Source organism: Lethenteron reissneri, unplaced genomic scaffold, assembly GCF_015708825.2.
Source record: "Lethenteron reissneri isolate LAM-NWPU_2019-01 unplaced genomic scaffold, ASM1570882v1 scaffold_509, whole genome shotgun sequence".
NCBI lineage: Eukaryota > Metazoa > Chordata > Hyperoartia > Petromyzontiformes > Petromyzontidae > Lethenteron > Lethenteron reissneri.
The window spans coordinates 7,457-20,485 of record NW_026892031.1 but is presented as its reverse complement, the minus strand read 5'-3'; the positions used below and the strand labels follow the sequence as shown (position 1 = coordinate 20,485).

General features: G+C 51.3%; 1 pseudogene; it reads right to left on the bottom strand.

Moving 5' to 3' along the window:
• Positions 1 to 262: 262 nt before the first annotated feature.
• On the bottom strand, positions 263 to 4,283 carry LOC133339881 (cysteine-rich venom protein ophanin-like; annotated as a pseudogene).
• Positions 4,284 to 13,029: the final 8,746 nt, after the last annotated feature.

Here is a 13,029-nt window from a genome sequence, read left to right as displayed (position 1 = left end):
GGGGTGGGGGGAGTGTTGGGGGGTGGGTGGGGGGGGGGGGGGGGTGTTGGGGAGTGGGTGGGGGGTGTTGGGGGGTGGGTGGGGGGAGTGTTGGGGGGATGGGTGGGGGTGTGGGGGGGGGGTGGGGGGGGTGTTGGGGGGGGGTGGGGGGTAGGTGGGGGGTGTTGGGGAGTGGGTGGGGGGGTTTGGGGGGTGGGTGGGGGAGGTGTTAGGGGGTGTTGGGGGGGGGGGGTGGGGGGGGTTGTGGGGTGGGTCCGCTAACTCAGCGGGGCAGTAGTGGCACAGTAGAGGAACTTGAGGGCGCCGGGGTGGTTGGGGCAGTAGTTGACGGCGCAGCCCACCTGGTGGGACTTGTACCACGCACCTCGGGGGGGGGGGCGGGGCGGGGGGGGGGCACGGGAACGGGGGGAAGGGGGGTGCGAGTTGAGCGATCGCACGGGGCGGCTGACTGCTACACGGTGCAGCTTGCAGCCCCCAGACTCACGACCTCACCCTGGTGGTGGGTGGTGAGCGTGGTGGTGGTGGTGAGCGTGGTGGTGGTGAGCGTGGTGGTGGTGGTGAGCTGGGTGGTGAGCGTGGTGGTGGGTGAGCGTGGTGGTGGTGAGCGTGGTGGGTGGTGAGCGTGGTGGTGGTGAGCGTGGTGGTGGTGGTGAGCGTGGTGGTGGTGGTGGTGAGCGTGGTAGTGGTGGTGGTGAGCGTGGTAGTGGTGGTGGTGGTGAGCGTGGTGGTGGTGGTGGTGAGCGTGGGGTGGTGGTGAGCGTGGTGGTGGTGGTGAGCGTGGTGATGGTGGTGGTGGTGAGCGTGGTAGTGGTGGTGGTGGTGAGCGTGGTGGTGGTGGTGGTGGTGCGTGGTGATGGTGGTGAGCGTGGTGGTGGTGAGCGTGGTGGTGGTGGTGGTGGTGGTGAGCGTGGTGATGGGGTGGTGAGCGTGGTAGTGGTGGTGGTGGTGAGCGTGGTAGGGTGGTGGTGGTGAGCGTGGGGTGGTGGTTGTGGTGGTGGTGAGCGTGGTGATGGTGGTGAGCGTGGTGGTGGTGAGCGTGGTGGTGGTGGTGGTGAGCATGTGGTGGTGAGCGTGGTGGTGGTGAGCGTGGTGGTAGTGGTGAGCGTGGTGGTGGTGGTGAGCGTGGTGGTGGTGAGCGTGGTGGTGGTGAGCGTGGTGGTGGTGAGCGTGGTGGTGGTGAGCGTGGTGGGTGGTGGTGGTGAGCGTGGTGGTGGTGAGCGTGGTGGTGGTGGGAGCGTGGCCCCTCACCTGAGTGTAGTGTCCCACGGCCCCGCGCCCCACAGCCCCCGTGCCGTACTGGAAGCCGGGGGAGGTGACCTCGTCGTACCAGCTGCGCACTGCCTCGTCCCACGACCGTGGGTTGCTGGACATGAAGAGGTTCTCTCCGCAGTCCACTCTGAGGAAGAGGAGGATGAGGAGGAGGAGCAGGTGCGTGCATTGTAAGATCATTCGCGTCGCAGGAATGCGTGCACGTTGAACTTCTAATGCACCACCAATGGAACCTCATTTGCCAGTAAAAAATATGATAATTGTTTTTAAATCCTTTATATTAAGTTCGCTTGCTTGCGCGCTTACGACCGTGCAAATATTTCGGTCGTTTTTTAACCCACTTCACGTGATCCAATCGAGCTGACATTTTCCACACAGACTCGTTGTGCTTGACAATTAATGTTCGTGAAAAAATTCCAAAATTTTACACTTTTAGGACAAAAATATTTTGTTTAATTACCAATTGCTTAATGGTGCAATGCAATCATCTGACCCATAGGTGGCAGCCATCTCAAGCCAGAGGACGAGAGGACTCTAGCCGCCACGCATATAAAGGATTTATAGTGAAAAACTTTGTTTTTACGGGTTATACTTATTTACCCTTTATCTGGCAACAAAACTGACACCTTTTTACGAGGAGTCATGTTTGCAGAGACCACAATACCTGCAGTCATAATGCAAACAAAAAAATATAACTCTGATAATGATATGCACTGTCCTTGAAGTTGATTGGTCCACACCCGAGACAGCTTTCCTTAGAGCCTAGTCTCACATGGTGTTGGACCAGATGACGCCAAAAGGCGCACAAACTCAAAGACAATGCACCATCAGAGTTGCATGTACGTAGCCCACTGTGCTAATCGGAGGTGCAGGTGAGTGTGTGGGTGAGTGTGGGTGAGTGTGTGGGTGAGTGTGGGTGAGTGTGCGGGTGAGTGTGTGGGTGAGTGTGTGGGTGAGTGTGCGGGTGAGTGTGCGGGTGAGTGTGGGGTGAGTGTGTGTGCGGGTGAGTGTGGGGTGAGTGTGCGGGTGAGTGTGCGGGTGAGTGTGCGGGTGAGGGTGGGTGAGTGTGCGGGTGAGTGTGGGGTGAGTGTGTGGGTGAGTGTGGGGGAGTATGTGTGTGGGGTGAGTGTGCGGGTGAGTGTGTGGGTGAGTGTGTGGGTGAGTGTGCGGGTGAGTGACTGCGTGAGTCTACCATCAGCCTTACCATCAGCCCACCAAAACTAGTGAGGCCTTCAGTAGCTGTACCGAAGGAATTTACATCTGGTGCAGATACAATGGGAGGCTGATCGATGCCCGGGTGCGATCAAGGGATGGCCCTATTAGTCAACCACGTTATGTATGCTGATGACCTGGTAATTGCGGCTCACTCACAGGAGGAGTTGGAGTCGCTGCTGCTGAAACTGGAGTGTGACACTAAGAGGTGGGGCCTTACCATCAGCCCACCAAAACGAAGCACCTGCCTGGGTATTTTGTACCATCGGACACTCCACCCCCACAACTCCCAATTGGTGATGGGGCAGTTGTGGAGAGAGTGGAGAGTTTCCCGTACCTGGGAAGTGTGCTCATGACCGGCTCCGGTTTGACACCAGAGGTCTCACTCCGAATCAATCGAGCGGCATTATCTTTTCTATCGGTTGCTTAACACTGTGCAGTCACGGAAGTTTTTTGTCACCTGCTTGCGGCGTCTTCCAGGTGCGCGTGTTGCTGGGGCTGTGCGAGAAGCTGCAGGCGGCGGCCCACAAGCGGCTGGTCTCTGCTGCCTGTTCGTTGTACGCCTGCAGGGACAAGTCCCGGCACAGTCAGCCAGGCTGTGCCACAACCACCACCACCATCAAACTCACCCACCACCCACTCACACCTCGATTTCACCCACACACTCACCCACCACTCCACCCACTCACCCCTCGATCCCACCCACTCACCTTCCATGCACCCCTCCACCCACTCACCCCTCGATCCCACCCACTCCCTTCCATGCACCCTCCACCCTCCACCCCACCCACTCAGCCGTCCACCTCACCCACCACTCACCACTCCATCCCACCCACTCACACACCTACTCACCCACCCACCCTCCACCCCACCCACTCAGGCCTCCACCCACTCACCCCTCCACCTCACCCACCCACTCACCCACCCAACCTCCACCCCACCACTCAGCCCTCCACCAACTCACTCCTCCACCTCACCCACCCACTCACCCTCCATCCCACCCACTCACCCACCCACCCACTCACCCCTTTACTCACCCCTTCACCTCCACCCTACCCACTCAGCCGTCCACCTCACTTCACCCACTCACCCCTCCACCCCACCCACCCACTCACCCCTCATCCACCATCTCACCTTCCATGCCACCCACTCACCCACCCACTCACCCCCACTCCGTCACCCTCCACCCCACCCACTCACCCTCCATCCCACCCACCCCACTGACGCCTCCACCTCCACCCCCTCTCTAGCAAATCTGCAAATTCAGCAGCGTGGTGAGGTATGGTCGCGTAAGACCTCACGAGACGCACACAAGTGGGAAGCAGAGGTCGCAAACGGGTTTTGATTCCTTACCCGTACCCAGCCGCACCAGGGTCGTAAACAGCTAACCGTACCCGGCCGGGTATAGGTACCCGTATCCTACCCGTACCCTACCCGAAATGAGTGACAAACGGCTATCACCGTGACTCACGGCCTGCCCGTACCCGTACCCGGCCGCACCAGGGTCGCAAACGGCTACCGGGTAGGGTACGGGTATCGGGTACCGGTTGCGACCTCTGGTGTGTGGGGGCCACATAGTGGAGTGGGGGGGGCGATGGGCGCTGACTGCCACGTGTCCTCACCATCTTGAGCATGTTGCTGGCAGTGAGCACCACGCCGCGCCGCAGCTCGTTGTGAACGTCCACGATGACCTTCCGGTTCGCCGACAGCTTCGTGTCCAGGAGCTTCCAGTCGTTGACGGATGTCGCCGCCACGACGCTCGCCATGAACACCAACGCCAACGCCGCCGGGGTCACGAGGTTAGTGTGGGGGGGGGGGGGGTGCGATGCACGCACGCGCATAGACACCGTCACCTCCACCTTCATCACCACCGTCATCATCACCACCTTCACCACCACATCACCACCACCGTCATCGTCATCGTCACCACCTTCACCATTATCATCATTGCCACCATCACCACGACCATCATCGTCGTCACCATCATCACCCCTCACCACCTTCACCATTATCATCATCACCACCATCACCACGACCATCATCATCGTCGTCACCATCATCATCACCCTCACCACATTCACCATTATCATCATCACCACCATCACCACGACCTCATCATCGTCGTCACCATCATAATCACCGTCACCACCTTCACCATTATCATCACCACCATCACCACCACCGTCATCGTCACCACCTTCACCATCATCATCACCACCATCACCACGACCATCATCATCGTCGTCACCATCATCATCACCTCACTACCACCATTATCATCATCACCACCATCACCACCTGCACCACCCCATCGTGATCACCACCATCATCAGCCATGATCAATACGCTGCTGGATAAAGGCTTGCTCAGGCCAGTGCTTCGTTCAGTGAACAGCTCGTGAAAGCAAATATAACAGAGCTACCTGTGAAATCCTTGGCGGCAACTGGCGCACTGCGAGTAATGACGGTCAGACCACGACCTCTGACTCACACGGCTGGAGTTGAACCAAAAACTGAGAGGATGCCTCATTTCACGTGATGGGGCGGTTTTCATTGCAGGTGTAAAGGAGAGCCAACACAAGGTTGCAGGGGGTTCGTCTTTTAATCCTTTCCTCCCATCCACACCTGTGTAATACTCTTGGAGACGGCTTGTGGAATCGGTCCTTGTATTACTTATTTCAGTTTAAAAGCACTCCCCGTTGCTGGCAGGCAACGGGAAGTGGGCAGGCAGATCGCAAGAGACGCACCGACCGCCACGTGGCACTCGGAGCCCCCGCTCGCGCGTGGCCCCCCTCTCTCTCTTCGTTCCTCGTCTGACCACGTGTCCCTCGGCTCTTCCCTTATTTAACGCTGGGTCACGTGGTACGCTCCAGCCAATCCTTAATAGCCTGCGCCGAATGTTCCAGATTCCTCCATCAACTCCGGGACCACGCCCCTGACTTGTCTTCCCATTGGCTGAGGCCAGAGCAGCAGAACCAATCAGCTAGCTGACATCCATCGATGACGCCGGGACCATGCCCAGGCTCTTCCCCATTGGCTGTAGAGCAGGACCGGCAGAGCCAATCACCACGTGACGGACACCTGTCACCCAGCCGTCCCAATCTCGGTCCTGTCAACGAAACCATTCTCCCCGCCCGTATCTCCCTTATATCTCCTCTCCTCCCCCTTCTCCTGTCAAACGTCCCACTCCCCCTCCTATTGGTGGGAATCCTTCCCATAACACCCCTACACAGGCAATTGTAACCGGTCTGAGACCATGAATTTCTCGAGACTTAATACCCCGGTTCGAGTCCGGGGACTGAGACCCGGATTGGCCCGGCCTCCTCCGCCGTCAGACATTTAAACGTTCAGGTAGTACAGGGTGTCTGGTTCTTTCGGTAAAGTCACGTAGAAGGGAAATAATAAAATAATACAAATAATACATCATAAATAATTCTCACGACGTTTTCGGCCACAACGCAAGCAGCCGTCCTCAGGTGAAGAACAGGTCTGTCGGAAAGACAGCGTCTCATTCAGACGCTGAGAAGAATAAGGGAAATGATAAAATATATCTTTATTATTTTGTTGGTTCTTTCGGTAAAGTCACGTCGAAGGGAAATAATAAAATAATGGAAATAAAAGATAATTAAATAATTCTCACGACGTTTCGGCCACAACGCAAGCAGCCGTCCTCAGGTGAAGACAGGTCTGTCGGTAGCATCGCCATTAGGATACACGCGCACTGACGGATACACCGTTACGATTACGAAGCTCGCGTCATGCCGATACGCCGCGATCATCACGATGCTCTCGTACTCTTTGGTTCTTTCGGTAAAGTCACGTAGGTAGAAATAAAATAAAATAATTAAATAAAATTAATTCAATTTACCTACGTGACTTTACCGAACGAACCAAAGTGTATGGATTCCTGCGGTCACGAAAGCTTCAAAACAAGTTTGATCTTTTTGGTTCTTTCGGTAAAGTCACGTAGAAGGGAAGTAATAAATATAAAATAAAAACATAATAAAATAATTCCACGACGTTTCGGCCACAACGCAAGCAGCCGTCCTCAGGTGAAGACCAGTTCTGTCGGGGAGACAGTGTCATTCAGACGCTTGCATTGTGGCCGAAACGTCGTGAGAATTATTTTATTATGTTTTATTTTATTATTTTATTATCCCTTCTACGTGACTTTACAGAAAGAACCAAGAAAATGAATCCCTGCAGTCACGAAAGCTTTAAATCGAAACAAGTTTGATGCTCGCATACTCACAACATCTCTGCTGCTGGGACGGAACGGGTGGCAGTGCCTCTTGATCGGCGTTTGGAGCTGATGCTCGACTTTTATACGCAGCAATATCCTTGACAAGGGGCGCGTCGCTCGCTTGTCACCTGTCAGAATAAGCCAAAACACACTTCACAATAACTTCGCACTAACTTCACAATCACAGTGGTTGGGCGCGCGGTTTAATTGGACTTGCGGTGCGATGGGCGCGTTCAGCCGGGCCACCCCGCCTCCGCCAGGTGACTTGGAAGGAGAGTTGTGGTTTAGCGGCGTTACGTAATGACACCTACCACTATCCTCGATGACATCGAAATATATATAAAAGATCAGTTTAACACGTGGTCGGAGGCTTTCGCAATCAATATTATCCATAACAGAGGGGTTTCTTGTGTGAATATTAATGTGTCGTTAAACCCGCCACCACCCGACACAGACAATTAGTTATGGGTTTATCACGGAAACAGAACGTGGCCAATTCGTTACTAGTAGAGCACTAAACCGGTTGCTGTGTGTGGAGAGTTAAACCCACTACGACATTGACAATTCGTTACTAGTTCAGCACTAACCGGTTGCTGTGTGTTGGAGAGTTAAACCCACTACAACATTGACAATTCGTTACTAGTTCTGCACTAACCAGTTGCTGTGTGTTGGAGAGTAAACCCACTACAAAATTGACAATTCGTTACTAGTTCAGCACTAACCGGTTGCTGTGTGTTGGAGAGTAAAACCCACTACGACATTGACAATTCGTTACTAGTACAGCACTAACCGGTTGGTGTTGGAGAGTTAAACCCACTACAACATTGACAATTCGTTACTAGTACAGCAACCGTTTGCTGTGTGTTGGAGAGTTAAACCCACTACGACATTGACAATTCATTACTAGTACAGCACTAACCGGTTGGTGTGTGTTGGAGAGTAAACCCACTACAACATTGACAATTCGTTACTAGTTCAGCACTAACCGGTTGTGTGTTGGAGAGTGGGTTTACTCAGCGCGGGTGGTGGCGGGTTTCACGACACGTTGATATTTAGATGACCTAACCCAAAAATATTTATATGTAAATAAAAATTGCACAGTTTGCCCTACTGGCCCAATACGCCCAGTAGCCAGCAACAAGCAGCACTCTTGTGGTCGTTAGAGATAAGAGTCCATGAGTCCAGACGTTCTTGGATTCAGCAAGGTTTTTATTTTGCTAATAAGAAGTCAGGAGAGAGAACCGGGGGAACCGGTGTGGGTTGTAAGCTATTGAAACTTTGATCATTAGACCTCCTTAGCCAGTACCAAAATATAATAATAGGATTTTTCCCCTTTTTTCTGGCAACAAAACTGAAACCTTTTAACAAGGATTCATGCTGCATTAACCACAATACTTGCAGTCAAAATGCAACAACAAAAACACACTATGATAATATATGCATTGTCCTTGAAACTGATTGGTCCACACCAAGGAACGGCTTTTTAAAATCCATATTAAGTTCACTTGCGTGCTTGCTTGCGCGCTTACGACCGTGCAAATCTTTCGGTCGTTTTTTAACCCACTTCCCGTGATCCAATCGAGCTGACATTTTGCACACAGACTCGTTGTGCGTGACAATTTATTTTCGTGAAAATTTTTTTCCAAAATTTTCCACTTTTTAGGATTTTTTTCCCCATATTTAATTTAAAATACCAATGTGATAAAAATGAAACTCTTACTCAAGAAAAACAGAAATTAATAATAAATTAAACCGATGCCACGCATATAAAGGATTTATAGTGAAAAACTTTGTTTTTACGGGTAATTTTTTTATAAAATCCTTTATATTAGTTCGCTTGGCTTGCTTGCGTGCTTGCTTGCTTGCTTACGACCGTGCAAATCTTTTGGTCGTTTTTTAACCCACTTCCCGTGATCCAATCGAGCTGACATTTTGCACACAGACTCGTTGTGCGTGACAAGTTATTTTCGTGACTACCTCGCCAGGTATACAGGACGTCGTGGGTTCGATCCCAACCCTGACGCCTGTTGCTGTATATTTGGAGTTTGCGTGTCTCTCTCTCTCATCATCATCACGGTGGCTGGGAGATGTTAACTATCTCGCCTGGTATACAGGAGGTTGTGGGTACGATCCCAACGTTGACGCCTGCTGCTGTATATTTGGAGTTTGAGTGTCTCTCTATCATCATCACGGTGTCTGGGAGATGTTAACTACCTCGCCTGGTATACAGGAGGTCGTGGGTACGATCCCAACTTTGACGCCTGCTGCTGTATATTTGGAGTTGGCGTGTCTCTCTTTCTCTCATCATCATCACGGTGGCTAGGAGATGTTAACTACCTCGCCTGGTATACAGGAGGTTGTGGGTTCGATCCCAACCCTGACGCCAGCTGCTGTATATTTGGAGTTTGCGTGTCTCTCTCTCCCTCACACCTGCTCACATATCAACAAAAATCACTTCACACTTTTAAGTTTGCCAATGTTTAGGAGACGATTGTGCAACTTGGTGGCATGCAAAGTGTGTGGGCGTGTATGCTCTGCCTTCGTACCTTTTTAATATTTGCTGAGATTTGTTTGGGAGGTGGAGGGGGGGGTGGAGGGGGGTGGGGGGTAAGATTTGCATAGAATTTGCGGGCTAATCCTCGGCGGATTACACCACAGGCGTAGCCTCCGGGGGGGGGGGGGGGGCGGTGAGTGGGGGGGGCAATGGCGGAGCCAGGGGGGGGGGTGGCACGTGCCCCCCCAATGATCCGATCAAAATCCCTGATTTCGATCGTATCATTGGAGTTTATTAGTAATAAATCGGCATTTTGCGACCCCCACTGCCACTGTGTAGCATATTAGTACGTGCCAGGGACTCAATGAGATGATAGGACAATAGTCTGAGTCCATAACTGGCAATAAGTAACGGCAAAGCAGTTATAAGCGACTCACAGAATTGTGCGCAGTTGCGTGTAGACAGTCCACACGACTTCCCTGAAGGCATCATTCACCTGCAGCGAGCGCGATGCCGATCACACAGCGCGGTTCGAATTCGACCCTCGATCGATAGCTGCGCCATCGCCGCAAACGCGTCGAATACAAAGCAAGGGACAAGTCCTTGCTCACTAACAACTCCTTACTTACTAACAACTCCTTACTTACTAACCACCTTACTAACAAGATCTTACTTACTAACAACTCCTTACTAACAAGGTCTTACTTACTAACCACTCCTTACTAACAAGGTCTAACTCACTAACCACTCCTTACTAACAAGGTCTTACTTACTAACAACTCCTTACTTACTAACTCCTTACTTACTAACAAGTCCTTACTTACTAACAACCCTTACTAACAATGCCTTACTTACTAACAACTCCTTACTCACTAACAACTCCTTACTTACTAACAACTCCTTACTAACAAGTCCTTACTTACTAACAACTCCTTACTAATACTGCCTTACTTACTAACAACTCCTTACTCACTAACAACTCCTTAACTAACAACTCCTTACTAACAAGGTCTTACTTACTAACAACTCCTTGCTAAGAACTCCTTACACTAACAGCTCCTTACTAACAACTCCTTACTTACTAACAACTCCTTACTTACTAACAACTCCTTACTAACAACTCCTTACTCACTAAAACTCCTCTATCAAATTTCATTGCTGTAGGGGTTGCCCCCCCCTCTACCTGAACATCCTGGCTCCACCATTGGGTGGGTGGGGGGTGACTCGGGACGACCCCCCCCCCCTCCACGGTTGTTTGAATCTCAGCGCCTCTCGCATGAGCGTGGAAAGCTGCCACCCTCACGCTGCCGAAAACGCGACCGGATTTTGGGCCTCCCCTATCACATCGCTCACTTTGATTTCGTTGTTTTCCTTCGTCCCACCGCACAACCCGAGTTCCCCGAGCCGAATGGTGTTTTGTTTTTTTAGAGGGCACCACGGTGGCTAGATGTTAACTACCTCGCCTGGTGTACAGGAGGTCGTGGGTTCCATCCCAACCCTGGGCCTGCTGCTGTATATTTGGAGTTTGCGTGTCTCTCTCTCATCATCATTATCACGATGCTAGGAGATGTTAACTACCTCGCCTGGTATACAGGAGGTCGTGGGTTCCATCCCGACCCTGACCTGCTGCTGTATATTTGGAGTTTGCGTGTCTCTCTCTCATCATCATCACGGTGGCTAGGAGATGTTAACTACCTCGCCTGGTATACAGGAGGTCGTGGGTTCCATCCCGACCCCTGACACCTGCTGCTGTATATTTGGAGTTTGCGTGTCTCTCTCTCATCATCATCACGGTGGCTAGGAGATGAACTACCTCGCCTGTATACAGGATGTCGTGGGTTCCATCCGACCCTGACGCTGCTGTGTATTTGAAGTTTGCGTGTCTCTCTCTCATCATCATCACGGTGGCAGGAGATGTTAACTACCTCGCCTTGTATACAGGATGTCGTGGGTTCCATCCGACCCCTGACGCCTGCTGTGTATTTGAAGTTTGCGTGTCTCTCTCTCATCATCATCACGGTGGCCAGGAGATGTTAACTACCTCGCCTGGTATACAAGAGGTCGTAGGTTCGATCCCGACCCTGACGCCTGCTGCTGTATATTTGGAGTTTGCGTTTGCGACCCTGGTGCGGCCGGGTACGGCTAGGCCGTGAGTCACTGGTGAGTCACCGTTTGTCACTCATTTCCCAACGTCTTGTCTCTTCTCACAATTCAAGTTCCTAGAATCAACCCACCCGCGCCTGCAACATAGCTTCATCCCAGAGGTCGCAATCAGGTACCGATACCCGTACCGTACCCGGCCGGGTAGGGTACAGGTACGGCCGGGTACGGGTACGGGTACCCGTTTGCGACCCTGGTGCGGGGGTACGGGTACGGGTAGGCCGTGAGTCACTGGTGAGTAACCGTTTGTCACTCATTTCGGGTAGGGTACGGGTAGCGTACGGGTATCCGTACCCGGCCAGGTACGGGTACCCGTTTGCGACCCTGGTGCGGCCGGGTACGGGTACGGGTAAGGAATCAAAACCCGTTTGCGACCTCTGGTCAGCTCCCACCCAGAATCGAACGCGTGTAGGCCATGTTCACGGGAAGGTTTATTGATTGACACCCAACGACTCGCGTAGAAAAAGCCACGAGACCCCCCCCAACCCCAGAAAAAGCGTCAAACACGGAGCGCCGTGTGTGCACACGCACAGAGAGATCGAGTGAGAGAGTAGAGAGATACAGAGGTGGTAGAGAGAGAGATAGAGAGAGATAGAGCGATAGATAATAACACTGGTCAACAACAACAACAAAAACATTTTTTTTCTGGCCTGGACTTTTGCAGCTGTTCTAGACTAATTTCAAGGTGCCAATTCCAAATCTGATCTCAGATTTGCTCTATCACATCTCATTTTTATGCTATCGGCATACCCCATTTTCATTGATTTTACCCGAAATTAACTCTGTCACTTATGATTGCAAGTTGTTGCGAGTCAGTGACTGCTTTAGTGTTAAAATATGGTGCTGTATTTTTAGGATAGTTTTTTATAATATTTTATGTAGATAAATATGGTGCTGTATTTTTAGGATAGTGTGTTTATAATATCATTTTATGTAGATAAATATGGTGCTGTATATTTAGGATAGTGTGTTTATAATATCATTTTATGTAGATAAATATGGTGCTGTATTTTTAGGATAGTGTGTTTATAATATCATTTTATGTAGATATCCGTATTTAATATTTTTCTTCTGCAGTTTTTATTGAAAAGGCAATATTTGATATCTCAAAAACCTGATGTGATAGAAAAAAACTGATACCAGATTTGGAATCAGCACCCCAAAATAACCTTAAAACCGTTGTAATACCTTATGCCAGAAAAAGTGTGTTGACCAGATTTGGAATCAGCACCCCAAAATTACCTTAAAATCGTCGGAATACCTTATGCCAGAAAAAGTGTGTTGACCAGTGTAGTATTTGCGTTTATATTATAGTTTGGATTCATCGTCGTGGTCAGTCTTAGCCATGGTCTAGCCACCGTTGGATGAGGGCCTCTACTCTCCGCCTGGTACATTTCACTAAAAGTCGATTCGAATTCTCTATTTTGATATTTCGACGCGGGGTTTAAAGCCGCGCGGTTTTTGTTAAACGGAGTTTTATTTTATGTTTAAAGAGGCAAAAGGCGCATCCCTGCAAAGTGCTCGTATCAACGCCCACTGCTGCCAGCGGAAGAACGCCTCCTCCGCTCGAGAGGAGCTTTGGCCTACTCTTCCGCGTCGACCACGGCATCTAGTGGAGATAGGAGACGAGAGGAGAGAGGGGGAGGGTGGGA